This window comes from Lissotriton vulgaris, chromosome 2_1 (genome assembly GCF_964263255.1).
Source record: "Lissotriton vulgaris chromosome 2_1, aLisVul1.2, whole genome shotgun sequence".
Lineage (NCBI taxonomy): Eukaryota > Metazoa > Chordata > Amphibia > Caudata > Salamandridae > Lissotriton > Lissotriton vulgaris.
In genome coordinates, this window is record NC_141687.1 from 1,938,723,841 (window position 1) to 1,938,751,119 (window position 27,279).

Below are 27,279 nucleotides of genomic sequence, written 5' to 3' on the forward strand. Positions count from 1 at the left end.
TATCACGCGGTAGGGGTCGTGGTGCTCAGAATGATCGTTCTGATAACTCATCTAATTCTAACAACTGTTTTGATCAACGCGGATCTTCGCAAGGACGATCTGCGCAGTACAATGTAGACGATTATTACGTCGATCAGGGGACTGACGACAGTAATTACTAGGACAGCCAAAGACAAGGAGAGGGAGTGGTATCAGTTCCGGTTGATCAGAGAGGGCCTTACGTCGCAGTTGCTACATCGGGCGTCGTTGAGCCTTTTCTGTTGGACACTGGTGCAGCAAAAAGTTCTATTATGCATTCGAAACTCCCTGGCGCACCTTTGTCTGGCTTAACAAATGTTTCCGTTGGATTCTCTGGCGCCCCCGTTAGCAATCCAGTTTCGCGCCCTTTGCCCCTTACAATTGGGCCTTGTGAGCTAGAAGCACCGTTGATTTTGACTACTGGTTGTGGTGAAAATCTTTTGGGTCTGGATTTGCTTAAACGTTTGTATGCAACTCTGTACTGCTCTCCCGCGGGCGTCAAGCTTACGTTGGGAGAGAGAGTTGTCTCACCTATGTATTTGTCCCTCGATAAGCTTCCACCGGAATTGAGTTCTCTTCCTGCGTCTTTGTGGGCGACAGGTCCCAATGATGTGGGCCTGCTTGACATTTCCCCTTATGTTGTTCAGCTGAAATCTAACGTGCGATTGCCACGTATTCTCCAGTACCGTATCTCTCTTGATGGTGAACGAGCACTGTTAGCGATCATTTATGATCTGATTGAGAAAGACGTTATTGAAGAGACTCGGGGAAACGTGTGCAACAGCCCTGTACTGCCCATTTTAAAACGTACTGATCCTTCGAAACCACCTGTTTATCGTTTTGTTATCGATTTACGGGAGGTTAATAAAATTGTGATTCCTCAGTTCCCCGTTGTGCCTGACATCACGGCACTACTGACTCTGATTCCAGCTTCTGCATCGTGGTTCTCGGTGATTGACTTGAAGAATGCGTTCTTCAGCATCCCGATTGCCGAAGAGAGTAGAGACCTTTTCGGTTTCTCCCTCGGTGGACGCAGCTTCCGGTTTAAACGCGCTCCTCAGGGCTACTGTGAAAGTCCATCGATTTACAGTCAAGCCTTGAAGGGTCAACTGGATGCGTTCAAGTTGCCGGCTGGTGCGGCCTTAATCCAATACGTCGATGACTTATTGGTGGCTGCTGATACTCAGGACATTTGCAAAATTGCTACGGTGTCGTTGCTGCAACATCTCTGCGAGTTAAATCACAAGGTGTCACCTTCTAAACTCCAATATTGTTGTCAAGAAGTTACCTATTTAGGTCACTTATTGTCAAAGGAGGGAAGGCGGTTGACCCCAGAGAGAATTGCTGCAATTGCACGAATGGCTGTGCCAAAAACCCAAAGAGATGTGCGTGCCTTTCTAGGTATCACGTCGTACTGCAGGCAATGGATTCCTAATTTTTCATTGCTAGCGAAACCATTAGTGGCTCTTACGTGCAAGGATGTTTCGACTCCTTTACCATGGACGGAGGAATGTCAGAAAAGTTTTTCTGAATTACGTGCTTCATTGTGTTCGGCTCCTGTGTTAGGTACTCCTGACTATAGCAAGCCGTTTACATTATATGTTCACGAGAGAGAAGGCTGTGCGTTGAGTGTCTTAACGCAACCTTTTGGTGGTAAGCAACGTCCATGTGCATATTTTTCCTCGACCTTGGACCCGGTAGCTAGAGCATTGCCGAGTTGCTTGAGAGCAACAGCGGCAGCTGCGGTGTCCATCCGACAATCAGCAGGATTGGTCATGGATAATATGCTTACGGTGATGGTTCCGCATGCAGTCGACACTCTTTTGAATCGTACAAAAACTCAGCACTTGACGAGTGCGAGGTTGTCTGGGTACGAGTTGACGCTGTTGGCAAGCCACATTCAAATAAAACGTTGTAATGTCCTGAACCCGGCAACTTTGTTACCAATTAGCTCAGAGTCAGATGAAATAACAGAACACGATTGTTATTTGAGGACAGAAGAGGAAACAAAAGGTCGAGTGGACCTTAAAAACACCCCATTGGAAGACCCAGATGGAACACTGTATGTGGATGGTTCGTGTTTTAAGTTGCCGAATGGCGATGTGACTACTGCTTATGCTGTTGTAACGTTGAATACTGTTGTTGAGACTGCAAGATTGAATCAGAATTCTGCCCAAGCTGCAGAGCTGATCGCTCTTACCAGAGCGTGTGTGTTAGCGAAAGGGAAACGTGTGAATGTGTTTACCGATAGCCAATACGCGTTTGGTGTCGCCCATAGCTTTGGACGATTGTGGAGAGAGAGAGGTTTTCTGACCTCGCATGGTACGAAGATTCAGCATGGCCAGCTTGTGAATGATCTCTTAGATGCACTTACGTTGCCTAAGCAGGTAGCGATTGTTAAATGTAGTGCGCATCGTAAGGTGACGGATGATGTTGGTCGTGGTAATGCGTTTGCAGATGAGATTGCTAAGGAGACTGCCCGGAACCTTAGCACTCGAATGTATGTGACGAGTCCGGTTAGGTGGCCTGCAGAGTCGGGTATGTGCGAAGACACTATTGAAAGTGTGAAAGAAATTCAGAAAGAGGCCACCGAGACTGAAAAGACGAAGTGGAAAGAAAGTACGGGAAAGTTGGATGTGAATGGTTGTTGGATTGATTTGTCGGATCAGAAAAGATGGTTGTTGCCTGATGCATATGTGCTGGCCGTTGTGACAATGGCGCATGGGTTAGCACATATTAGCGCGAAAGGTATTTGCAAGTTGCTGTCCCCTGTGTGGAAGAATGACGGTATCGCGAAATGTGCTGAACATCTGGTCAAAAATTGTATGGTGTGTATGATGTACAATCCTGGCAAAGGAACCCCAACTCCTCCTGGCAGTTTTGCTCCTCCTTCATGCCCCTTTGAGGTGATTCAATTGGACTTCATCCATATGGAGCGATGCAATAACCTGAAATACGTTTTAGTAGTGGTTTGCGCATTCTCCCGATGGATCGAGGCCTATCCTCTCAAAGACAATACTGCTTTGTCTACTGCGAAAATCCTACTGAAGGAATACTTTCCTCGGTACGGAATGCCTAGAGTCGTGTGGTCAGATAACGGAAGTGAGTTTGTGGGAAGTGTGATGAAGAGTATGTGTAAGGGCCTTGGAATTAATCAGAAATTCCATAGTGCCAATCATCCCCAGTCAGCTGGTTTGGTTGAAGGGTATAACGGCACCCTTAAACTGAAACTAGCAAAGATTCAGGCTACGACTGGTCTTTCGTGGCCTGACGCTTTACCTTTAGCATTACTGTCAACTAGGGCGACTGTACACTCCCGAGTAGGGCTTAGCCCCTATAAAATAGTGTTCGGTCGTCCTGCGAATGTTTGGGGGGTTCCTAGGCCAGGTATGTTCTGTGATCTTGAGTATCCAATGCTGATCGATTATCTTCATGACTTGACTGCTAAACTGAGGTTAATTCACCAACAGGTTTACGACGCACTGCCGACGCAGACGGAGGGTCCAGGCCACCAGCTCCAGCCCGGAGATTGGGTGGTGACGCGCAACTTTTCGCGCAAGAACAATTTGGATCCGAGGTTCACTGGACCCTACCAGGTTCTCCTTGCCACGAGGACTGCTGTTCGTCTTGAGGGGCGGAAAAACTGGGTGCACGCCACCCACACCAAAAAGGTCCCTATCCCTTTGCCGGCAGACCCGTGGGTGAGGAGAGGCATTGCATCAACTGAAACCGAAGGATTGCCGGCGTTTGTACCTTTTAGCGACGCACAGCCTGTCGGAGAGTCCTCAGCGCAGCAGAAAGACACTGTTGAACATTTGTCATCAAAAGACTCAAGACCAGAACACTCAACTGATCAGCAGGACGTTGTCTCTTCAAAGGATCCTTTGTTTGACGAGCAGACACGTCTGGGGAAAAATCGATACTTTTTGCGATCTAGCACTAAAGACTAATAAAAGATCCTGTTTTGCTTTATTGACAACTGCTCTAATCCCGTTTTCCGTGATCAGTTTGAACATTTGTATTATTGTGATTATTTTTGTATATATTCATTGAGCTTCGTTCCTCACACCTTTTTGCTTCCACAGCCGAGAGACATTGTTTTTGCATACATATATATTTGTGCAATAAAGGCCGTAGGGCCGCGCGCGTACTTCCTTCTGGTTAGTAGGTCTTGACGCTAGGTTAAAGACCGTCGGTTCCTGGGAACTCCTAGGGATTGACTACTGCTACACAGAACGGAGTGCGTCAAGAAACGTTGCGGACGGTCGTAGGGAATGGCATTTTCGAAGCTGATGGATTTGGAAGAAGCTCAAGCTCGAAGATTCAAGCTGCAGCAACTTAGCCGTACGAAATGTTTTATATTCCAAGTATTTGTATTATTTTTGACTGTTTCTGCATTATTGGCGGGTGGGGTGTATTACATGATATCTTACTTCTCACCTTCTGCCATACCTACTCCTACCCCTGACCCTAAACTCACCTCCACTGCTTCTCCTCATTCTTTTCATGTCTTACCTGAACACGAGCAGGCTAGACGTGCAGAATTCCGCAATAATTCCTTTATTCAGCTCCTTCACCAGCATCAGTTAGTGGTTAACACTACTAATTGTTGGGTGTGTGGGTTGATGCCACATACTACAGATAAGGGAATTCCATATCTGGTGTTACCGTACAGTTCCCAAGGGTCTGCTCGAGCATTTCAAACAATGTTTCGAAGCGCACTAGGTTTCCACCCCATTCGAGAACCACGCTCTCCCTACTCTGGTCCTACTTCGTATCAAAAACCTTTGTCTATAGCAATAGAGGATTTAGATAGTGATATCTATGATCCCTCGCTTATTCCTGAAGAAGAGGTACAAGCTTACAGGGTCCTGAGTAGAGGCGAGTATAGTGTGTTCACTAGTGAAAAGCGGCTTAAAAGCTTACCTCCGATATGGGTCGTACCCCACATTGGTAATTTTTGTCTAATGGGTCGTGGTCGAAGATCGAAAGCCCGACTCGGAGAGAGTGCTTGCACTGAAAATTACATTCTGCCGATGGTCTCGTCCCCTGTGTTTCTGGCTGCCAAGGGTACATACTTTATTTGCCATGATCGTGCATACGCATGGTTGCCCGCTGACTTCATGGGCTCATGCTTCATCGCAAATTTGTTGCCTCCGACGTTTACCGTAGATGCAGATTATCACAAGACTAGAGTTGTGAGAGGCGTAATTAGCGAAGAGGACACTGCCGGTCAAGAGGCAGGAGACTTTTTCAAGGGTTTCCTCCCGTTTTGGGGACCTATGGTTAATAGTAGGAACCTGAGACAGTTGACTCGAGTGGTAGAATCGACAGCTAACATTACTGCCAGTGCCCTTGTGTGAGAAGTTGGCCTGGTATATAATGCTCACTAATTCTAGTGATCACTTTGTACCATGCCAAGCAACCCTTATGATGATGGTTGTAATTCAACCTTGTAGACCAGTTATCCTAGTGGTAACGTGGACAAAGCAGTCCTAGGCTAAACTCTGAAAGGCATGTGAAGCCAGCTGTTATACCATACACAACCCCCTTGAATACCAAATGAAAGGGACACCACACAGATATATATTGAAAATATATATTGATTTATTAACTATTAAAATCCCCTGGACTCTTTATGAGCACAGAAGCACAAGCGTTAAATCACAAGACAGTTTAAAATACACAAAAGTTGCACAATATGGATGAGCCCTAGGGGCCACCTAAACCATATACTAAGAAAGTGGTATAAGAGATACCAATAGGAAAGTGAAGAGGCCTAGGGCTTTGGGAATCGCTGGAGCTATTCGAGACTGGAAATAACTAAGTCGGGAAAGGCCCACGGGACTCGGGTGCAGTGTTCAAAGTGCACGCACTTTTCAATACAAAGTCTATGGTGCGTAAAAAGCACAAAGTTAGTTTAAGGGCACTTCCGCTAAACCTAGAGGAACAAAACTTAAGACACAGACCCTAGAGGTGTGTACCAGTGTAGGGACACCGGCGTTGCAATGTTACCTCACCCACAGGAAGTGGGTGCACAGGGTCGAAGTGGCGTCGGGTTTGACACGCAGGTTCTTGGCGCTTGAAGCTGAAGATGCTGCAGGCGATGTGAAGGAGAAGTGTCCGGTGGATCCAAGGGTGGATCTGAAGTGGTGAAGACCTGAAAGCAGAGGGGACAATGTTCAAAGTCACTGACCAGTGACCACCGTGGAACCAGATTGGAACCAGGCAAAGTCGGGTGCAAACAGGTGATGAGGTGTTACTTCTCTCTGCAGCCACGTGGACACGAAGAAGTCAAGGACGTCCAGGAGTCGATCACGAGCTGTCCCTCGAAGGCTCTAGCTGATGGCGGTGTCGGCAACTCGATTGAAGCAAACAAGCCTTGGCTAATGCAAGCCACGGGGAAAGTGAAAAAGGCTTATTACTCGGACCAGCAAGGTCAGAGTGGGTACTCCTTTCTACAGGAGCGAGGACAGGTCTGGAGCAACCAGACCCACAGTGTAAATTGTAGGTTTCGTTGCCAAGATGGCCGCTGGCCACGTGACAAGCGGCCGGGATGGCGAGTCGAGTGGCACAAAGCAAAAGGGCCCCACGCAGATCGTGGAGATGCTGGAGGGCTGATCTTTGGTGCAAATGCTGCTCGGTTGTGGGGCTTCTCAAAGCCCAAAGCACAGAGTCCAGGGTGCCTCGGGTGCTGCGCAGTCAGCGTCTCGGGGGTCTTTCAAGATGGCCGCTCCCACGTCTCTCGGTGCCTCCACGGGTCCCTTCTTTGCAGGGACTGTGGATCAGGCTGTGAGAAGTCTGGGAAGCTGGGTCTTGTCAGGCTCTGGGCTCGGGCTCCGGCGGGAGGCGGCGGCAAAGCAGACGTCGAGGTGCTGGGTGGTGCCTGTGTTCACAGGGTGGCCCCTCCTAGGCCACTAGGGAGATTCTCTTCAGTCTTCTGTGCAGCAGAATGTCGAAGTCCAGTCTTCTTCTTGTTTAAAGTTGATTTCAGGATGATCTGCTGTGCAATGGCACTGCTCCCTCTCTTATTCCCATCTGAGGGGTGGATCTCCTGCTAGGTCCCTCCCCTATGGGTGGGACCAGGAAGGGGGGTGGTTACACCCCCTCTCCTTTGTCCAGCTCCTCGCCAGGACTGGGGCTGGAAAGCCCCAGAACCGGTTTGGGCTGGCTTATGCACAGGGACACCTTGTGTGCCCCAGGCATGTCTCAATCTATTCAGCCCTGTCCTACCCAATACACAAAACCCTGTCTGGGGTGGTGCTCGCACCTCCCCAGGGAGGAAACCCTTTGTCCAGGCCCTCCTCGCTGGAAGGACTCCCAGCAGCAGGAGGTCAGACATGTGTCTGTGGTGGCAGCATCCATTTTGTGATGCTGAGGCTCTGTTTAACTTTAACCGGGTTTAAGGCTACACACATGTCGTGTCCCTCTAGAAGGGTGGAATGCTATCCCCGTCGCCAGAACTGGCGAGGGGATAGTATTCCAATTCGTATGACACCTTACTCGACATGTTTTGATAAAGCCAAACCAAAGATAGCATTTAACTGCGAGGATTATAATGCACTTAAGAGTATATGGTATGGCAATATCCCGGAACAGCTTAGGGAGTGGTTCCCGACAGCTGCAGACAGGCTCAGCTCATGCTAGAGCACTATCTCACATATTTCCAAGCACTCTGCCTCCAGGATTGATGAGGCCTTCCATAGGAGTGGCTGATAGGAACATATGTGTCCAGTTTAGGGTTAGGCACAGGCATACTGTACCTAAGTAAGAGGTGATTACACCAACTTACCCCAGCTGAGTGATCAGCCAGTTGTGTCAAATATGGAGGCCAGGCCAGGGGTGGCACAATACATGCTGCAGCCCCTGGTAGGCCTTGGCTACACCTATGCCCTGGGTACCTATGGTACACTGTTACAGGGGCCTATAAGGTGAACCAATTCCAATTGTGTTATGCACCTAAGGTACATGGAGTCCATTTTAAGGAGAGAGCAATCAGCCTGGGGCCCTGAATAGCAGGATCCCAGGCCAACTAAGTCAAAAACCAGCTAAACACCAGGCAAAAAGTTTGGGGGTAACCATAGTCAGATATCCACCTTCCTACATAACCCCCCCCCCAAACGAAAGGAGATAAGGCTATCCTTGACCAGGTAAGCCTATATTGCCTAAGTGGCCATATAAGGAAGTACCAGCTCTGGCTTGGTAACCCCCTGTTTCATGGTCCACTAAGCAATCCCTCACCCTAAGGGTATCTGAGGGTCTCCACCATAGGGAATCTCTACCTGTGGTGTATCTTTGCAAAGTCAAAGGCTGGTGTTGAGATGGAGTACTGAAGTGAGTTTCCTCTGTAGGGCTCAGCTTCCTCCAATCACTCTCCACCATGTGTGCCTTTCTTTCTCTGACTGAGTTGCACTGTGCTCTCAGGGTCAACCTCTGGCTACCTAAAGCTGGAGGCTGGGTCCCTCTGTTTGGCTTACTGAAGGGACAGTTCAGGTTTGGGCCCTTAGAGTCCCAGGTTTGGCTGTGCCCAACAATATCCATCTGGGGGAGGTCCCTAACTACTTTTAAGGGGGATCCCTCAGGAGTTTTTAAAGTTTGCACCTCACTAGGGCTACTAGTTTCGGTGCCCCTAATCTGTGGATGGGGGTGCTTTATTTGACAGGGGGCCCTTTGGGTCTCACTGTCCTTCTTGTCCTCTGCAGCCCTGGGCTGAGTAAGGCAAGGTAGAGAGGGGCAGGTTACCTGCTCCAGACTGGGTCCCACCTGAGAAGGGTCCACTGCCATCAGAGGCTCTGTTAGGCCAGGCCTAACAACCTCTGGGACAGTTCCTTCATCAGGGGTAAGATCAGTTCCCTGAGGAGGCTGATCCTTTCCTAAAGTCTGGTGGGAGGGAGATTTCTCTTCCTCCTCAATGCTCTCTGTTTGGGTGGAGTGATCCATCATTTCAGGCTTCACTACCCATGTATCAGTTTGAGTTTGGGCTGTGGCCATCACAGCCCCACCAACCTTTTCAGGAGGAGACTCAGTTTGGGTATGGGCTGTTACTAGTACAGCCCTGCTACTCTTTCCAGGAGGGAAGTTATCTAAAGATGGGGCTGAGGTTTGCTCAGCCCTCCCAACCTTTTCAGGAAGGACATCTTGAATTGGGGCTGTAGCCATTACAGCCCCACTAACCTTTCCATGGAGATTTACCATTCTAGAATGGGTTTGCTGTTCAACCTCAGCCCAGGCTGAGATTTCCAAATCATTACCCAGTAGGCAATCTACAGGCAAGTTTGCTGACACTGCCACTCTCTTTGGGCCAGTGACACCTCCCCAGCTAAGATTGACTACTGCCATGGGATGATTGGTTTCTATGCCATCAATGTTTGTCACCTGATATCTGGCATCAGGTAAAAGTTGCCTTGAGGGGACTAGACATTCAGCCACCATGGTGATGCTAGCCCCTGTGTCTCTGAAGGCCTCAACTTTCAAGCCATTGATGAGGGGCTCCTGTCTATACTTGCTCAAAGTGTTTGGGCAAGCAGTGAAATTGGCAAACCCCATGCCAGTCTCATAGACAAGAGTATCTGAGTTAGGGGACCTGGATAGGCCAGAGTCCACCTGTCCTCCAAAAGTAAACCCACCCAAATTCTTGGGGGTGCTCCCACCACCTGGGGGACCACTGCTAACAGTGACAGGAGGTGTTGGAGCCTTACCTGGAGGTATATTCTCCTTATTGCCATTCTTGGGACAACAGCTGTCTGTTTTGTAATGCCCAACCTGTTTACAGGTATGACAATAAGGCTTTTTCTGGGATGTAGAAGTGTCTTGGGACCCACCCCCATTCTTGGAGTTTTGGGGCCCTGGGGAAGTCTTTTCCTTACTTTTATCCCCACCCTTCTCTTGAGGCTTGGTAGTCTCTTTCTTTTGGTCACCACCCTGGTTCTTAGGCCTGATCCTGGTTCTGACCCATTTGTCTGCCCTCCTACCCAATTCTTGTGGGGAGGTCAGATCAGAGTCAACCAGGTGCTGATGTAGAAGCTGATTTTGACAATTACTTAAGATTTGCTCTCTCATAATTAAATTATACAATCCTGTATAGTCAGTAACCTTACTTCCCAGCAACCAGCCCTCCAGAGCCTTAGTGGCACACTCAACAAATTCAGACCAGTCCTGAGTCTGTGTCTTCTGGGTATCTCTGAACATTAACCTGCACTGTTCAGTGGTTAAGCCTAACCCATCAATCAGAGCACTCTTCAGGACCATGTAGTTTCTAGAATCCTCATCACTAACTGTGAGGAGTCTGTCTCTGCCTCTACCTTCAAAGGAGAGCCACAAGATTGCTGCCCACTGCTCCTGAGGGATCTGCTGTACCATGCAGGCTCTCTCAAGTGCAGTCATCCATTTGTGGATATCATCCCCAGCTTTGTAGGGGGGCACAATCTTACTCAGGTTTCTTGTATCAAAGGACCTGTCTTTATCCTTCTGGATAGTGCTGCCACCAGTGGATCCTAATCCACTCTCTCTAGGCTGTCTTGCTCTAGCAAGTTTCTCTTGGGCCAGGGAAATTTCTAACTCTTGTCTCTGGACTCTCAATTCAGCCTCTCTAATTTGAGATTCTCTCAATTTGGTCTCATGTTCCCTTCTCTGAGGGCTAGTCATCCCCTTTCTGGAGTGACCATGAGAGCCTCTAGAAGCATGGGATTTGTCAGAGTCACCTGAGTGAGTCCTTCTCCTCCTAGGCTTCTGGTTAAGTCCACCTGGGGGTCTGAATGGGTTGTTACCTGATTCATTCCCAAGTAAGCTTAAGTTAGCCTGGTTCAGTCTACTGACCAGCACCTGACTATTTCTGTCATCATCTGACTCACTGCTTTCCACCTCCTCCTCTTCCTCTTCCTCTTCATCTACCTGAGGAGCTCCAGTGGTGGAGGCTTCCTCATCTACCAGGATGATAGGGGCAGGGGTGTCTACAGTGTCATCCTCTGAAGGATGGCCTCCTTCAGCATTCCCTGTGGGGTTTGCTTTAGAGGGCTTTAGAGTCTCAGACTGGTCTAAGAGCTCTCTTAGGTGGTCTGTAGTAGGGGAAGGCCCTGTCTTCAGACCCCTTAAGACACAAAGCTGTCTTAATTCCTTAAAGGAAAAAATAGCAAATTTGGATGGTGCCCTTGGAGGGTCACTCTCAACAGGAGTAAGTCCACTGGACCCCTCTGCTCCAGACATTGCTCTAGTGTGGGTGGATGTGTTGCAATCTACCTACACTGGTGTTTACCTACTAAACCTATCTAGTAGTTGTAGCTAGGGTGTGCTACTCCCTTTGCTCTACAACAACTAAGTTCAGTAGAACTTAAGTATACTAGTCTTGTTTTATATGTACCTAGCAGGTACCTGTATGATCTTTCAAATGATAATCTCAAAGGTTGTAATGGTAAAACAACAGCAAGCTCAGATCCCAATCCGCTGCTCACCAATGTGAGAAGTTGGCCTGGTATATAATGCTCACTAATTCTAGTGATCACTTTGTACCATGCCAAGCAACCCTTATGATGATGGTTGTAATTCAACCTTGTAGACCAGTTATCCTAGTGGTAACGTGGACAAAGCAGTCCTAGGCTAAACTCTGAAAGGCATGTGAAGCCAGCTGTTATACCATACACAACCCCCTTGAATACCAAATGAAAGGGACACCACACAGATATATATTGAAAATATATATTGATTTATTAACTATTAAAATCCCCTGGACTCTTTATGAGCACAGAAGCACAAGCGTTAAATCACAAGACAGTTTAAAATACACAAAAGTTGCACAATATGGATGAGCCCTAGGGGCCACCTAAACCATATACTAAGAAAGTGGTATAAGAGATACCAATAGGAAAGTGAAGAGGCCTAGGGCCTTGGGAATCGCTGGAGCTATTCGAGACTGGAAATAACTAAGTCGGGAAAGGCCCACGGGACTCGGGTGCAGTGTTCAAAGTGCACGCACTTTTCAATACAAAGTCTATGGTGCGTAAAAAGCACAAAGTTAGTTTAAGGGCACTTCCGCTAAACCTAGAGGAACAAAACTTAAGACACAGACCCTAGAGGTGTGTACCAGTGTAGGGACACCGGCGTTGCAATGTTACCTCACCCACAGGAAGTGGGTGCACAGGGTCGAAGTGGCGTCGGGTTTGACACGCAGGTTCTTGGCGCTTGAAGCTGAAGATGCTGCAGGCGATGTGAAGGAGAAGTGTCCGGTGGATCCAAGGGTGGATCTGAAGTGGTGAAGACCTGAAAGCAGAGGGGACAATGTTCAAAGTCACTGACCTGTGACCACCGTGGAACCAGATTGGAACCAGGCAAAGTCGGGTGCAAACAGGTGATGAGGTGTTGCTTCTCTCTGCAGCCACGTGGACACGAAGAAGTCAAGGACGTCCAGGAGTCGATCACGAGCTGTCCCTCGAAGGTTCTAGCTGATGGCGGTGTCGGCAACTCGATTGAAGCAAACAAGCCTTGGCTAATGCAAGCCACGGGGAAAGTGAAAAAGGCTTATTACTCGGACCAGCAAGGTCAGAGTGGGTACTCCTTTCTACAGGAGCGAGGACAGGTCGGGAGCAACCAGAACCACAGTGTAAATTGTAGGTTTCGTTGCCAAGATGGCTGCTGGCCACGTGACAAGCGGCCGGGATGGCGAGTTGAGTGGCACAAAGCAAAAGGGCCCCACGCAGATCGTGGAGATGCTGGAGGGCTGATCTGCGGTGCAAATGCTGCTCGGTTGTGGGGCTTCTCAAAGCCCAAAGCACAGAGTCGAGGGTGCCTCGGGTGCTGCGCAGTCAGCGTCTCGGGGGTCTTTCAAGATGGCCGCTCCCACGTCTCTCGGTGCCTCCACGGGTCCCTTCTTTGCAGGAACTGTGAATCGGGCTGTGAGAAGTCTGGAAAGCTGGGTCTTGTCAGGCTCTGGGCTCGGGCTCCGGCGGGAGGCGGCGGCAAAGCAGACGTCGAGGTGCTGGGTGGTGCCTGTGTTCACAGGGTGGCCCCTCCTAGGCCACTAGGGAGATTCTCTTCAGTCTTCTGTGCAGCAGAATGTCGAAGTCCAGTCTTCTTCTTGTTTAAAGTTGATTTCAGGATGATCTGCTGTGCAATGGCACTGCTCCCTCTCTTATTCCCATCTGAGGGGTGGATCTCCTGCTAGGTCCCTCCCCTATGGGTGGGACCAGGAAGGGGGGTGGTTACACCCCCTCTCCTTTGTCCAGCTCCTCGCCAGGACTGGGGCTGGAAAGCCCCAGAACCGGTTTGGGCTGGCTTATGCACAGGGACACCTTGTGTGCCCCAGGCATGTCTCAATCTATTCAGCCCTGTCCTACCCAATACACAAAACCCTGTCTGGGGTGGTGCTCGCACCTCCCCAGGCAGGAAACCCTTTGTCCAGGCCCTCCTCGCTGGAAGGACTCCCAGCAGCAGGAGGTCAGACATGTGTCTGTGGTGGCAGCATCCATTTTGTGATGCTGAGGCTCTGTTTAACTTTAACCGGGTTTAAGGCTACACACATGTCGTGTCCCTCTAGAAGGGTGGAATGCTATCCCCGTCGCCAGAACTGGCGAGGGGATAGTATTCCAATTCGTATGACACCTTACTCGACATGTTTTGATAAAGCCAAACCAAAGATAGCATTTAACTGCGAGGATTATAATGCACTTAAGAGTATATGGTATGGCAATATCCCGGAACAGCTTAGGGAGTGGTTCCCGACAGCTGCAGACAGGCTCAGCTCATGCTAGAGCACTATCTCACATATTTCCAAGCACTCTGCCTCCAGGATTGATGAGGCCTTCCATAGGAGTGGCTGATAGGAACATATGTGTCCAGTTTAGGGTTAGGCACAGGCATACTGTACCTAAGTAAGAGGTGATTACACCAACTTACCCCAGCTGAGTGATCAGCCAGTTGTGTCAAATATGGAGGCCAGGCCAGGCGTGGCACAATACATGCTGCAGCCCCTGGTAGGCCTTGGCTACACCTATGCCCTGGGTACCTATGGTACACTGTTACAGGGGCCTATAAGGTGAACCAATTCCAATTGTGTTATGCACCTAAGGTACATGGAGTCCATTTTAAGGAGAGAGCAATCAGCCTGGGGCCCTGAATAGCAGGATCCCAGGCCAACTAAGTCAAAAACCAGCTAAACACCAGGCAAAAAGTTTGGGGGTAACCATAGTCAGATATCCACCTTCCTACACCTTGGTAATATCACCACAGAACTTCAGGCGGATAGACTCATGACGTTACAAAACCGTATGGTTTTAGACGTGATCTTAGCAGATCGTGGTGGGGTATGTAAGGTGATCCATTCGAGCTGCTGCATTTTCATTCCTGATAACGCTCCGACCGTTTATCAAGCCATCTCGAAGTTGCATAAGATCTCCGAATCCATACACGTGGATGTAGGGGATTGGACGCTACTTGGGTGGTTTTGGGGCCTGATGTCGACTTGGGGTTGGAAGATTCTGATGATCGTCGGAGTTGTTGTGGCGTTCCTGTTCACGTGTTGCCTTTGTGTGCAGTGCGGTCCTGCCTTATGTGGCCTCTGTGCTACAACGTGTATGAGACAGCCGCCTGTTACCAATGGAACTCGGTCGGACAGAGCTATGCTACAGCAACATCTAGATGGTCTGATGAATATCGAGTATGATTCCGACTAGCGCTTGCCTACATGAGGGCAAAAGGAGCGTCTGAGGTTCCGTGACAATTGTTAGTGGTGTTTTCGACTCGCACGAATATGGTCGAGTCTGGTATCTATAAACCGCAAATGACGAGTTTAGTAAGTGTGAGCAGTTTCGCTGTACTAACTCAAACCGTTCGTTTGTTATGTGGGTTTTTCATCTGTACCCATGGGTTCCATCTTAGATACGTCATCCATTTTGTCTCTTGCCCTCAAGTAGCCAGCGAACGGACGTTGTCCGCTTCGCGACCCTGGGACTCCCAAGATATTTGCGGAAGACACATGTCTCTTGTAAGTGTCTTTATGACGAGGGGGATGATACTGTAAGGCAGATGGCGCCGCTCGAGGCCCATCTCGAGCGGCCAGCCTATTATCTCAGCCGTGCATCTCATTAGGCACGTCCCTTTGATGCCTGTATCTCGTGTCTCTCGATACCTCCCCTTTTACACCCTTTCCGATTTCCCCACTGTCTCCGTCTTCCTCTACACCTGTTCTTGTTCCTATTTTGATTTGTTTTATTGCCGATTGGAATGCACTAATGTTGGGAAGATGGGTTTTTACAGTTGGGAACCGCCAAATGTTTCCGCACTTATGTTCCGGGCCTTGTGTGTATTAAAGTGACCAAAGCGACCCCTCTGGGGGATAATTATGGGAACCGGGTCATAAACTTTTGTGTTCAATGTAACTCTATGGGATAACCATGTATAAAAGGAGCGATCTGCAGAACCAATTTGAAGCAGACGCTCTGAACTACACTTGTTGTACTTCCGTGATTTCTGTGTTTCCCTGCAGCAAATAAACCTTGAATCTTTGACGCCGAAGGAAGTGTCCCGTGTCTCTGTGATTCGTACGCCGGAGCAGGTTACCCACGAAGGTTTCAGGTGTTGTGCCCTGGCACCGCTGGGTTCTAAATAACCCAGTCCTTCAGGAGGCGCACAAATAGCTGCATCTCTCCCCACTTCATGGGAGCACGCGTGAGCGCCCGGGCTAAGCCCGGGCAAAGGGCGGGCCATCTGTGGCCGTCCGGGGCAGGAGGAGGCAGGGCTGGGCCACCCCCCTGACATCGGATTCCTACTTAGAATCGTCTATAACGTAAGACTTCTATCTAATGACACTGACTTTTGGATATTGAACTTTTTGTGTGGACCCTTATCATAAATAACATCGTACCCAGTCCTTGACATTATATTAGATTCCATTGTGATTGGGGTAAAAACCCTTATAAGGGAAATAAATCATCGCCCAAGTCCACGTAGAAAATCCCTGGTGGGAGGGACTGTACAATCGACCTTAAATCAGTTTATAACAAGGGCAGCAAATGTATTGGAACGGGAAATTGCAATCACAGAGAAGCGCTTATCCCCTGAATTGTCGCAAAATAAGGGCTCGTCTCTGGGCCCTATCAAATATGTTACCACCCCTGAACCAATAGGTATGGAAAGGGTTGCACATGAAGAAATAGGGATCCCTTTGCAACTACAAGACAAGTACACATTGACTGACACAAGTAGGGAGTCCGAAAACGATTATTCTAATATAGAATCCCCAATTTTAATTAGTACTGGGGGGATACACCATCCTAAACCTGCCCCCACTAAGAGGGTGGATAACCTATCAAGACCAGGGCAGGCAAACAAAAGAAAGCGTAGAGGGAATTGTCAAGCGGGCAGGCGTACTAAAATTATTAAAACCATTTCGAGCCCTAACAAGTCTCCTAATCCAACTAAAGAGGATAAGGAAAAAACACCTCACTGCCCAAGCATACCCACTAATTCCCAACCAGATAAAATTAGAGCAATGGAAAATGTATTGAAATCTCTCTTACTACCCTTAATGGAGAGAGTAAAATGGCTGAGTGACCAATTGGGGTCCCTAAAGGATGCAATTATAACAAATACAAATCGACCCTATGACGACCTTCCACCCCCAAACCCAACCCCGACCGTACACGTGCCACAGAGAGAGGGTCTAACCACAAAATAACAAACCCATAAGGTTAGTACTATTAGTAGCCCACAAACAATTAATTCGGCCCCTCTGGAAATTAGCAATGTACCTACAAGAGTTAATGAAGGAAGTGTACCGGCTCCGAAATCTGCACAGGGAGCTAGGGACTACCTATCATCCAAGACTACTCTTGGTGCCTTGCAATGTATAGATCTCCCACCTGAAGCAGCCCCATACGTTACAGTTCTTACTGGGGTCCCAGAACTGGCTGCTGGGATGAAGGAGGGCCACCGAGAACTTAAGAACAAGGTGGTCTACTGACTTCAGAATAATCAACCCCTACCACCTAACCTAAATGGAGAGATATTGCATGTTAGACGTCTGGGCTGGGTGGGGCAAAGACCCAAGGACAAAGAAGGGGATATCATTATAATAAACTGTATGGACAGAAGGGTTGTTGCACATATGAGCGATTGGTATCTGGAAAGTGGTGGGGGGGGGGAATATCCACGTACGATCTTAGCTATTTCTACCCCCTATCACTGGTGGGAAACATACAAAGACCAAGGTATACATACACAAGAAATTTAGCAGGCTGTGTGTTGTAACTTGGAATGCTCCTCTCTTCCTTTCCCAGTTCCCCCCTTTCCTTTCCACACACTTTGGTATGGTCCATTCTGACAGCTCGGCGCCTGCTTTCGAATGTTGACATAGCAGCCGAGCCCCATGTTGATAAGCTGACGGCATCTTAAGGTTTATGCTTTACGAATTAAAGTACTTAAACTATCCACACCGTTTCTTCCTTACTACACTGTGGTTTTAATATTCCAACGTTTAATCATTTTTCCACGCTGTCCGGTCTAGAACGGGTTGTCTGACTTGCTAGAGGGCTGACCACTAAGCCTTATGCCGTAATCCAGGTTAAAACCCCACTAGCTTCTCCGGGGGCAGGTGAAGGGAATAAGGGAGACGACAATAGTTCTCTCCCTAAGCCGGACTACTCTATCTATATGCAGGACCCAGAGCTGGATGGGGAACACAGGCCTGACCTACGTTGCAATGATCAGTTTATTATGCCCGGTGCTCCATAAAGGAATAAAGAGCTGCTCGGCAATACCCCCCATGGTAAATTCCTGCAGGCTACCAAGTGTACATGTAACAGTATGCCAGTTCACTCGATAGTCTCCTGGAATATTGCAGGACTTAAGAGTAAGTTAACGTCCATAGACTTGTTAGCGTTTATAGATCTATACACGGTCATACTACTCCAAGAGACCTGGCAGGTGTTCCCCCAGTTTAGGAAGGTATATTTGAATTTTTTTATTCCCGCAACTCGAAGCAGGAGAGGTAGACCAATGGGAGGTTTGACAACATGGGTTAAACAAAACGACAGATTTAAGGTTGCCCAAATAGACTCTGGCTGTAATAACATACTTATCATAAAGATACAGTGCCGAAAACCTTAGAGACTTGTATGTTTTTAACGTGTATTCAAGAGGCAAACCTGGAGGCAAACAGTCAAAGGTAGTTTCCAAGTTGTCATCACATCTGGATTATTATAACGGCAAAGCAAACCTGCTCATTGTGGGAGACTTTAATTGTTGCTTTGAGCTCTTGGATCTTAATGACATTAACTTAGCAAAGGAGGAAGATCGCACTTGGGACATCCCGCAATTGACAATCCCCCCGATAAAACGCTGGACTGAGGCTGCACTCCAGCTAAAGGCTCTATGCCTAGAGCCAGGAATACGTACAGTAAATGGCAGGACCAGAGCAGAAAAAGAGGGAGAATCAACTTTTGGTAACGGGGTTTGTAACAGTAGAATAGACCACATACTCGTTAATCTAGAGTTTTGGAAATCAATCAACGATATGTCCATTGTAAAAAGAATAGAGAGCGATCATAACCTCCTGAGCTTAACCCTGGATCTGTATGGAGTATTGCAGGTGGACTCCGGTCCACAGATTATTGATATATTCCAGACAAATGACACACGGAGGGTGAAATGGTCTGAATGCCTTCTGAAAGAAGACCACATCGTAGCGATGGGGGAACTGGCCGGTAGGGCAACTATAGATCTCCAGGAGTGTGTATCTAAACCCGACTTTCTGTCCAAAGTTGTTCCAATTCATCTAACACTTTTTAATAATCTTAAAAAACGTTTTACTAAGAAGATGATTGAACCTAGACATAGCAATAAAAAGAAGCAGGCAATCTCTTGGTATGATAAGAGCTGCAGGGATTCATATAAATTACTTTCTGTGGCGGTAAAATCGAAAAGTAGGGCTGCAATCCAAGAAGCAAGGTCTAAGTACAAATATGCCCAGCTGGAAGCGAAAAAATCTTGGGACAACAAATACTGGCAAGAATTATATGAAGCCAGTAAATTCAAAAACATGGTAGGCTTTTGGGATTTGGTAAAATGGGGCAAGGGCTGCCCCAGAGCCCAACCAGAAAACAATGTTTCTCCCGAAACATGGGTGAAGCATTTTAAGACGCAATTTGGACTTGGGGACAACAACCAATATCTCCCTTTTAAACGCCTCTTTTGTCCCTCTACAATTCAGTCTAAAAGAAGTAGAGAGCGTCTTAAAAACGGTCCCGAAAGGTAGAGTGCCAGGACTGGACAAAATACCAGCGGATCTTTATATCCATGGAAAAGATGTTTGGGCAAAATGCATAATGTCCCTTGCCAACGCAATTGCTAAAGGCTCACTAATCCCAGATTCCTGGAAGCGAGCCGAAATAATGCCTATTTTTAAGAAAGGTGACGGCTCGGATCCCGCTAACTACAGGCCCATCAGCCTAATAGACTGCATTCAGAAAGTGGTTGCCAGACTAGTCTAGACCAGTATTCAGAACTGGATAGACGATGCTGATGCCTTATCACCCCTACAAGCTGGGTTTCGTTCACATACGAGTACGATGGATCAGGTCTGTAGATTTGTTGCTATCTATTGGAGGTGGGTGGTCCTTGGAGGTGGCACACTATATGCCGCATTCGTCGATCTAAAATCGGCTTTTGACCTGGTCCCTCGAATGAAGATGTGGCAAGTATATCAGGAACAAGGTATGCCACCTGAATTACTTGCGTTTTTAATTAAACTTCATGAAAATAACTTTGCCCAGGTCCGGTGGGGCCAAGAAGGCCAGGTAACAGATAGGTTCCTAATCCTGAAAGGTGTAAGACAAGGAAGTGTCTTGACCCCAACATTGTTTTCTCTGACATCAACAGGGTTATCGACTACTACAGGGATTTTCCAACAGATGCTCCCAAGCTCTGTGGTGTGTCGATACCCCTGTTGATGTTCGCAGACATGACCTCAGGACACCCCCGCGCCGCACGGCCACCAGCTGTAGCGTGTGCGTTACCCCGCTGCTGTCCTCAGCCTTGCTGAGCCCACCCCATCGACCCCGCCCCCCGCCGTAATTTCTAGCGTGTGATTTACTCTTTTGCTGATTTTTTTCCGTTTTTGCCATTCTGTTCTGTCCCCCATATTGTCTGCCTGTTTCCCATAGTGTGTGCCTTATCTTTGTTCTGTGCCGTTCTCTGTGCCCCTGTGCCCCCGCCCCGCTCCCCGCTTCCCGCTGCCTGCGTGCGGCCACGCCCCCTTTACCTTCTGTGCCCTCCCCGCTCCCGCCTCCCAGCTGCTCCTCCCTCCCTCCCACTTCGCCATAAATGGCGACCGTGCATACGCGCAGCGGGCGCGCCGATTGTGCGCCGAAGGCGTGCCAAAGGTAAGCCCGTCTGCGCCCGTCCGCGCCTGGACCGCGCCCAGCGCCAGGACCCCTGGCCCCCGCAGTCGCCAGCCTTCCCGCCGGACGTATGACGCCGCCACCCTCAAAGCACTCAACGCCGGCCGATTCCCGGGCTGCTACCGAGCCACCCCGAGACGCACCCACGGACCCTTCTGCTGCAACGCCTGCAAGTTCACCTGCATCCGGACCTGCACCACTCCAGCAGTGCCCAAGACCTCGACGAGCAACAGCAGCAGCCACCTGAGATGCATGCTGCTCAACACCCGCTCCGTCCACAGGCACGCCATCGAGATCTAGAACCTGCTCGACACCACAGCCCCAGACGTCGCCTTCTTCACGGAAACCTGGATGAACGCCTCCTCCGCACCTGACATCGCCATCTCCATCCCAGACGGCTACAACATCATCCGAAGGGACTGCATCAACCACACCGGCGGAGGCATCGCCATCATCCACAGAAACACCATCCGCATCACGACCAACACCGATGACACCCTCGCTACCGCCGAGCACCTGCACTTCCAAGTCCACATCAACCCCAAGACCACCCTCAGAGGCACCCTCATCTACAGACCCCCTGGACAACGCACACAATTCAGCGAAGACATCGCTGACTTCATCAGCCCGCACGCCCTCTGCTCTGCTGACTACATCCTCCTCGGGGACCTCAACTTCCACCTGGAGAACAACAACGACCACAACACCACCACCCTGCTGGACAACCTCGCCAACCTGGGACTCAAACAACTGGTGACTACCCCCACCCACTACGCCGGACACACACTCAACCCCGTCTTCTCATCCAGCAAGGACATCGCCTTCAGCCACGCCACCGGACTCCACTGGACGGACCACAGCTGCGTCCACTTCAGCTTCGCAAGGACCACGATCCACCACCACCAGCAACAGGCTGCACGCAGGAACTGGAACAAGATCACAGCCGACCAGCTCGCGTCCTCCCTGAGCACGAACCCTCCCACCAGCACAACGAACCCTAGCCAGGCGGTCACCAACCTCACGAAGTGGATCAACGACTGCGCAGACGAGCTCGCCCCCCTGACGACCCCGCCCAGCAGACCCGGCAGCAAGAAAGCCCCATGGTTCACCGACGAACTCAAGAGCGCCAAGAAGAACTGCCGAGCCCTCGAGAGAACCTGGCGCAGAGACCCAACACCGGACAACATGACTGCCCTCAAGCTTGTCACCCGGAAACACCACCAACTCATCCGCGCCACCAAGAAAACTGCATTCAAGGAATGACTGGACAACAACGCACACAACAGCAAAGAACTCTTCAACATCATCAAAGAGCTCTCCAACCCCAACGCCGGAAACAACGACATCACCCCTTTGCAAGACCTGTGCAACTCCCTCGCCTCCTACTTGCACAACAAGATCGCGGACATACACAACAGCTTCAGCACTCAACCGACGAGCATCACGACCGAACCACCGCCCCCCACCACCACCCTCTGCTCCTGGACTCCGATCAGCACCGAAGACACCGTCCGCACGATGAACTCCATCTACTCCGGATCTCCAACTGACCCCTGCCCTCACCACGTCTTCAACAAGGCCGACGCTATCATCGCACCCCACCTGCGGGACATCCTCAACACCTTCTTCGACATCGCTACCTTCCCGGAGAGCTGGAAGCACGCCGAACTCAGCGCTCTACTCAAGAAGCCATCGGCTGACCCCACCGACCTCACGAACTACCGCCCCATCTCGCTGCTCCCGTTTCCTGCAAAAGTCATCTAGAAGACCGTCAACAAGCATCTGGCCACCTTCCTCGAGACAAACGGCTCCCTCGACACCTCGCAGTTTGGCTTCCGGGCCAACCACAGCACTGAGACCGCCCTGATCGCAGTCACCGATGACATCCGAGCGCTGCTCGACAACGGAGAAACAGCGGCCCTCATCCTCCTCGACCTCCCCGCAGCCTTCGACACTGTCTGCCACCGTACCCTAGTACAATGCCTCAGCAACGTCGGAGTCCAGGAGAAGGCACTGGAGTGGATCATCTCCTTCCTCGCCGGAAGGACACAGAGAGTCCGCCTTCCGCCGTTCAGATCTGAAGCCACCGAAGTCATCTGCGGCGTCCCTCAAGGCTCCTCGCTCAGTCCAACCCTCTTCAACATCTACATGAGCCCCCTCGCAGACATCGCACGCCAGCACAACCTCAACATCTTCTCCTATGCCGACGACACTCAGCTGATCCTCTCCCTTACCAACGACCCCGCCACCGCCAGAGCCAACCTTCACGAAGGGATGAAAGAGGTAGCCGAATGGATGAAGAACAGCTGCCTGAAACTGAACTCGGACAAGACGGACGTCCTCATCCTGGGACCCTCACCCTCCGCCTGGGACGACTCCTGGTGGCCCCCCGCCCTAGGCAGCGCACCCAAACCAACAGACCACGCACGCAACCTGGGCTTCATCCTGGACTCCTCCCTCTCCATGACCAGACAAGCCAACGCCGTCTCCTCGTCGTCCTTCAATATCCTGCGCATGCTACGTAAGATCTTCCGGTGGATCCCCACCGAGACCAGGAAGACGGTCACCCAGGCCCTCGTCACCAGCCGTCTGGACTACAGCAACACCCTCTATGCCAGAACCACCGCCAAACTCCAGAAGAGACTCCAGCGGATCCAGAACGCCTCAGCACGACTCATCCTGGACATCCCCCGTCGCAGCCACATCTCCGGACACCTGGGAGATCTGCATTGGCTCCCGGTCAACAAGGGAATCACCTTCCGTCTCCTCACCCACGCACACAAAGCCCTACACAGCCAAGGCCCAGGATACCTCAACTGCCGCCTCAACTTCTACGCTCCCAAACGCCAGCTCCGTTCGACCAGCCACACCCTCGCCTCCGTCCCCCGCATCTGCAGAGCCACCACAGGGGGACGGTCCTTCTCCTACCTCGCCGCCAAGACATGGAACTCCCTCCCCACCCACCTCCGCCTGACCCAGGACCACCTCGCCTTCAGGAAGCAACTCAAGACCTGGCTGTTCGAGCAGTAGCGGATCCCCCCCCCCAGCCCCTTGAGACCCTCTGGGTAAGTAGTGCGCTATATAAATACGATGATTGATTTATTGATTGATTGCAGACGACACTCTTTTAATATCCAAGACCCAACAAGGGCTCCAGAGAGCAATCGGGCGGTTTGAGACCTTCTGTAGCGACTATGGCCTTACCATCAATGTGTCCAAAACTAGTTTTATGGTAATGCATAGGTATAAGCAAGTGAAAGGAAGAGAAATAATGAATGGGGAGTTGCTAGAGCAAACCCATTCGTTCTCATATTTGGGTATCACATTGGGTTCAGTGCTGGATTGGAAACCACACATTAATCAACTAGCTATTAGACATGCCCAGCTGGCAGGAGTACTTTTGAGAGTACTGCGCTCTTCGGCCTCTCAACCCATAGCTCCGGCACTAAAAATCTATGATACAAAAATACGAGCATCTATATGTATGGGGCCGAACTATGGGGGTCATGTAACATCTCTGAACTGACAAATGCCCAAACAAATTTGTAAGAGGAATAGCGAGGCTCCCACCATCTATCCCACTTTTTCCGCTCTACCTTGACCTGGGCTGCCAGAGAATAGAGGATGTAGCACGTTTTAGACCCAGAGCATAGGATCTAGGTTACTCCAGAGCTCTGCCACTATGCTCAAGCACGCTTTGAAGTTAGGAACATGAACACAGCCAATAGAATAACATGGTTCAGTGAATCCAAGGCTATTTATAACACCATGGGCTTGGCAGAGCTATGGGATAACCCAGCACATAATATTTTTCCATCATGCAAGATTCTCAAGGAACTATACTGGCCAATGGTCACAACACAAAAATTCCAAAGACGTTCCACCTCTTCACTACATAGGGAGTTACTTGAGCTTAAACACTTACCAGCTTATGAAACATATTGGGATTTTATTACAATCCCTGAGGACCGGAAATGTTGCCATCAATATAGGGTGGGTACCCTGCCAATTAATACCTTTACAAGTAAATGGTCCTCTGGTAGGGATGCTATGTGTCCCTTTTGTAGTTCACAACCGGAAAGTTTAGCTCATATATTGTTTATATGCCCTGTGTACAAACTGCGGCCGCTTAGGTGGCTTAGGCCAGTATGTCTGCTAAAAGGTATTAAAAAAAGGAACTGAGGCCCTACAGATTTTTGAAACAGACTGCTCGGAAAGCCTAATTATGGCTGTGTCTAAATTTCTCAACTGGATGTGGGCAATTCGAAGGACTAAACTAAAATCAGTTGCTGCCCCAAATGTTTAAATGTCTCCTCCTTATTATTACCATATAAAATAAACTACCCTTTATTTATCTCTTTTTAAAGGTTTTAGATAAAATGTTGTTATATTTATTATTTTTAAATTAAACTTCTACCTTTTTAATTATTGATAATGAATAATTAGAGGACAGATTTAGCCAGTGGGTTTCGTGAAAAGCCCTTATTTATGTATAATTGTTAACAAATCAGTTGTGCTCAATGTACTTTTAAGGTATTGATGATGTGTTTTTTTTATGTTGTCTTTTATGACATGACGTCGAAATAAAGACTTATCTGATGTGAATACCGCATCCAAAAATGTCACTGCATTCTCTCCATCTGCCTACTGTACAATATCAGCACAATTATATTTTTATTCTCCCCCATCCTGGTTTGAACTGGACCTACTAAATCCGCTGCCAACACTTCCCAAACAACTTTAGGACAATCCATTTTTTACACAAAACTGGTCTTATAGTTTGCAAACTGTTGCTCGAATTTGAATACTGCATATCATTTCTTACAGCTTTCTCTATGTCCATATGAATTCCTGGCCACCAGTACTTAGATTTTACTCTCCTTTTCATTCTCACTATACCAAAATGCCCCCCCCCCCCGGAACAAAGCCAACACTCTTACTTTAAAGCATGGTCGGGGAACATTTCTTCCACACCTCATCACAAAGTCTAACTCCACTCCTAGCTCATTCCTGACTTCATAGAATCCCTTTAGAACTTCTGAACAACTCTTCCTGTCCCCATCCTTCCTGGATAAATTGTTTCACCTTACACAATACTTAAATATTTTCATAACCCTTCACCATCCACATACGCAACCTGAAACTCATCCCAGTCATTCCACACGAATTCCGTCATGGATAACGGAAGAAGACTTAAACAGTCCGCAACTTTATTCTGCACTCCAGGTACATACTTTATCTGATAATGGTAATCTTGCAATCTCATAGAAAATTTAGCAATTCTCACAAAAGCCTTCAGAAAGCCTCTAGTAGTCACTAAATCGACCAATAGTTTATGGTCTGGCCTTACTTCAAATTCCATGCCCCACACTGTTGGACCAGGCCCGTTTTGCATCCGTAAACTTTTTGCCCTCCTCTCTTTATTTGTATTTGCATTAGGACTCTGGGCACTTTACCACTGCTAATCAGTGCTAAAGTATATGTGCTCTCTCCTTTTAAACAAGGTATGATTGGTTTACACCTGTTTGGCATATATGAATTACTTATAAGTCCCTTGTAAAGTGGAACTCCATATACTCAAGGACGGTAAATTAAATGCTACTAGAGAGCATGCAGCACTGTTTGTGCCACCCAGAGAAGTAGCTTTTCAAACTTATCTCAGGCCTGCCACTGCAGGGCCTGCTTGCACAGTTTACTGCCACCTTAACTTGGCATTAAAAAAACTGGCCCTTCTTTGCACCTCTTTGAAAAATGTTATACCAATCCACTTATAAAGCAGTTCTGGGCTCTTGACCTACATTTCTTGTTGTTTGTCAAGTGCTCTCCACTTCCACATCTGTAACAAATCAATGTACTTTGATTACCTTCCTTATTAGTATTTTTGCTAAGGAATCTACCATTTTAGAGTCCTTACTTCCTGAGCGTTTCTTACTTACAGAATCTTCCTTAAATGTTTTGCCACTTTAGTTCCTATTCACCACACATACCTCCTTGCTCTCCTTATTGCCCTCTAAAACTGCCTTGCAACACCTATTAGAGATTTCCCCCTTCCTCACTACCCCCAATACTTCTTTTAAGGTAGACTCTCCACTTGCCCATAGCCTCTACTGCACCATTTTATTATTAGCATGCATCCTGAAACCTTAATTGTATATAGCTACCACAGTTTCTCCTCCCCATAAAAACCAATTACATCTTCTACTCCAAGCGCCCTTCGAAATGGAAGAGCATTTTTTTACGTCACCTCAAGGTCATGAAATTGTGCAAAATCCCCTACGGATTTAAACTATCCACCTCCTCCTCTCCAACTTTCCCTGGGATCTTTGAAATCTCCATCTTCAAAACAAGAAACATCCTCATACAAGCATCAGAACATCACCTTACTATTTTTGAACTTCATTTCAGCAACTTGTCCTTCCATCTATTCAACTCTCATCTTAATCCCACACCCATACCACCCCATGACCCCCTTGCACCCCTCCCTTCTTCCCCTATTGTAGCACTTCCTCCCTCAACTAACTCTAACTCCATCGATGTCCCCATTTCCTCCACTCCCATATACTCACTCTCTCCCGATACACCCCCTCAGGGCACCACCGCCTCACCTGACATCTTCCCCAACCCCCTTGCTTGCCAATACTCTTACCCTCACTAAAGTTAAAAAACAAATACCTCAAAATTTATTATCCCATTTCTAATCCCCCCCAACCTCCTGGGCACTCCATAATGCTCTTCCCTCTTTTCTCCCTTTTTCCCCCTACTCCTCATCCTCTTAATCATGCTCTTCCCTCAAACTCTGATGGAACTCCTCCGCACACTCCTCTCATCCTCCACTCTTCTCCTCTTTCCACTTCTCAAGCATCTACCTCTAATCAAT